We start from the raw sequence: 3651 nt of genomic DNA on the forward strand, positions 1-3651 counted from the left end.
CTTTTCTATGTTTTGGAATACTTTGAGTAGAATCGGTATCACTTCTTCTCTGAATGTTTTATAGAATTCTCCAGTGAAACCGTCTGGGCAAAAAAAAAGCTTTCTTGACAGAAGTTGTTGCAGGCTTTTCAATTTGTTGTTCTTGTCAATTTTTTTCTAAGATCATAAAATAATAAAAATGGTTAAATAAGTAATATTCATAACAACTATGTAGATGCTTATTTTGACCAATATTTTGAAATGTGAAAGTTTCTTTTGAGTTTTTTATTATCCCCAAAGTAAGGGGATGCATGCTTACTATTAAAAAAAAAAAAAAAAAAAGTTCCCTTTTTATATAGCAAGTCAGGTGCCATCAAGTCAACTCAGACTCATTATTATTCAGTTTGTATCAGAATAGAATTGTGCTTCAGAAGGAAGGTTGGGCAATCTACTTCCGTAGAAATACTGTCTCAGAAACCCAAGAAGGGGTCGCTATGAGTCTGGTCTGACTCAAAGGCACATAACAACAACAACAAGGTTTTCAATGACTGATTTTTAGAAGTTGATTTCCAGGACTTCCTCCCAAGTCACTTCTGAATGAGCTCAAACCTCCAACATTTTGGTTAGCAGGCAACTACATTAACCATTTACACCACCCAGGGACACTTTTCGTAGTGCCTAAGGCATTTGACTGCTAACCAGAAGGCTTGTATTTCAAAACCACCAGCCACTCCTCGGAAAGGAGACTGGGCAAATTACTTCTGTAGTGATACAGCCTTGGAAACCAAGGAGGGATCGCTATGAGTTAGAATCGACTCAATGGCAATGAATTTTGTTTTGTTTTGGTTTGGTTTGATTTTATTTTTCTTTTAAATAAAGAACTCCTGGGTAACCTAGGGACATCGAGTCAGATAGCTGATGCAAATAACCACAAAACAGGTATAAAAACAAATACAAATTGAAAAGAAGAGGTTTTAATTCTCCCTGTTAAAAATAAAGGAAGAGCATCTTCTCCTCTGCTTTTACAGAATTTACTTTAAATTTGTAAATTCTTTCCCTGTCTCTTTGAAAAGTATATAAACCAAGGATATTTTCTCAGTGACCTGGAACCACCTCTTTTGAATTGCAATCATTAAGGAAGATCACTCTCCTAACTTCCAGTTTCCTGGAAGGAGATTAACATAACATCAGGTATCCTGCCATTAAGATATAAGAAAATTAGCAATTTTATCTGAAAACTAGAATGTAATAGGTTGCATCTTAACTTTATGAATGTCCAGATTCCTTTCTGTCTTTGCAATATCTTTAGCAGATTGTCGATGGTATATTGCATTCTGGTTTAATGCTTATTCAATAATAAAACTTCTCAAACTCTTTGATTTTTGTGGAGAGCTTTTCTAGATTGGGAGTAGATTTTTTTAATTATATTGCCCCAACACTGGGCAGACTCAACAACTTTTACTCATCAGTTTTAAGTTGTTGTTGTTGTTAGGCATTGAGTTGGTTCCCACTCATAGCAACTCTATGTACAACAAAATGAAACATTGCCTGATCCTGTGCCATCCTCACAATTATTACTGTGAGTTAAAGAAATCTTAAACAATAACAAAAAAAAAAAAAAAATACACAAGTATGTAAGTACGTGATGTTGTTGTTGTTGTTGTTATGTGCCATTGAGTCGTCCCCGACTCATAGCGACCCCTCCTTGGGTTTCCAAGGCAGTATCACTACGGAAGTAGGATTGCCCAGCTTTCCTTCCGAGGAGTGGCTGGTGGGTTTGAACCGCCAGCCGTCTGGTTAGCAGGCAAGTGTCTTAGCCACTATGCTACCAGAGTACGTGATAGGAACATGTAACTCACAGCCCCAGAATGCATATATTTTATCATAATCCTAACTTTCTTTCAGCCTTCAACCAGGTCATCACAGGGAGTTCCCCATGATAGAATGACGGGCACGAAAACCCCTATGCCTGGTTTACATAGTTCTGCTTCTTACACCAATATGAAGAAGAGAATTTCCGTGGTTCAAATATGTTTATGAACCACCAGAAGGCAGACATTCCAGCAGAATATGTGTTTTCCCATTTTATTTGGGTAAAGAGACAACCAAAAGTCAGGAGCACATCAACTCCAGAAAAGTTGCTATGGTCTTGTCAAATTATTTGAGATCTGAGAGGAAGGAGATTAGATCATTGCTAAGAAGGACATTCAAAAAAGGGATAGGAACAAAAAATGTATTGCATATATGTAAGTTTGCATCCCACATGAGTGCTTGCCAGTTGTTGTTGTTGTTAGATGCCCTTAAATCAGTTACAACTCATAGCAACCCTATGTGCAAAAGAATGAAGCACTGTCCAGTCCTGTGTGATCCTCAAAATCTTTTCAATGTTTGAGTCCATCATTGCATACACTGTGTCAATCCATCTCATTGAAGGTCTTCCCATTTTCCACTGACCCTCTACTTTACCAACAATAGTGTCCTTCTCCAGGGACTAGTGTCTTCTAAAAACATGACCAAGGCATATGAGATGATGTCCAATCATCCTTGTTTCTAAAGAGCATTCCTTCTGTACTTCCTCCAAGACAGATTGGCTCATTCTACTGATAGTCCCTGGTATTTTCAATATTTGTCAGTAATGCCACAATGCAAATGCATCAATTCCTCAGTCTTTCTTATTCATTGTCCAGCTTTCAAATGCATACGACACTACTGAAAATACCATGAATACTTAGTCTTCAAAGTGACATCTTTGCTCTTTAGTATTTTAAAGAGGTCTTTTTGAAGATTTGCCTGGTCAATGCATCATCTAATTTCTTGACTGCTACTTCCATGGATATAGATTGTGGATCCAAGTAAAATGAAATCCCTAACAACTTCAACATTTTCTGCATTTATCATGATATTGCTTATTGGTCCAGTTGTGAGGACTGTAGTTTTCTTTATGTTGAGGTGCAATGCATACTAAAGTCTGTAGTTTTTGATCTTCATCAGAAAGTGCTTCAAGTCATCTTCACTGTCAGAAAGCAAGGATGAGTCAGCTGCATATCTGATTGTTGATGAGTCTTCTTCCAATCCTGATGTCACATTCTTCATATGGTCCAGCTTCTCAAATTATTTTCTCAACATACAGACTGAATGACTATGATGAAGGGACACAACACTGATGTACAGCTTTCCTGATTTTAAATCATGTAGTATCATTTAGTCTGTTAAAACCACTGCTTCTTTGTCTATGTATGGTTTTCTCATGAGCATGATTAAGTGTTGCAAAATGCACATTCTTTGCAATGTTATCCATAACTTGTTATGATCTACCAAGTTCAATGCCTTTGCATAATCACTTAAACACAGATAAACATCTTCCTGGTATTCTTTGTTTTCAGTCAAAACCCATTTGACATCAGCAATGATCTCCCTCATTCCACACCCTCTTCCTAATCCAACTTGAATTTCTGGAAGTTCCCTAAAAATACACTGCTGCAATCATTTTTTAATTATCTTCAGCAAATTTTTTTCCTGCATATGATATTAATGATATTGTTTGATAATTTCCACATTGTGCTAGGTCACCTTTCCTCAGAAGTAAGGGCAGAAATATGGATCTTTTCCAGTCAATTGGCCAGATAGCTGTATTGCAAATTTCTTTGCATAGGAGAGTGCTGCATTCATTTA

Source organism: Orycteropus afer, unplaced genomic scaffold, assembly GCF_000298275.1.
Source record: "Orycteropus afer afer isolate SDZICR_OR568_19922 unplaced genomic scaffold, OryAfe1.0 scaffold00193, whole genome shotgun sequence".
Taxonomy (NCBI): Eukaryota; Metazoa; Chordata; class Mammalia; order Tubulidentata; family Orycteropodidae; genus Orycteropus; species Orycteropus afer.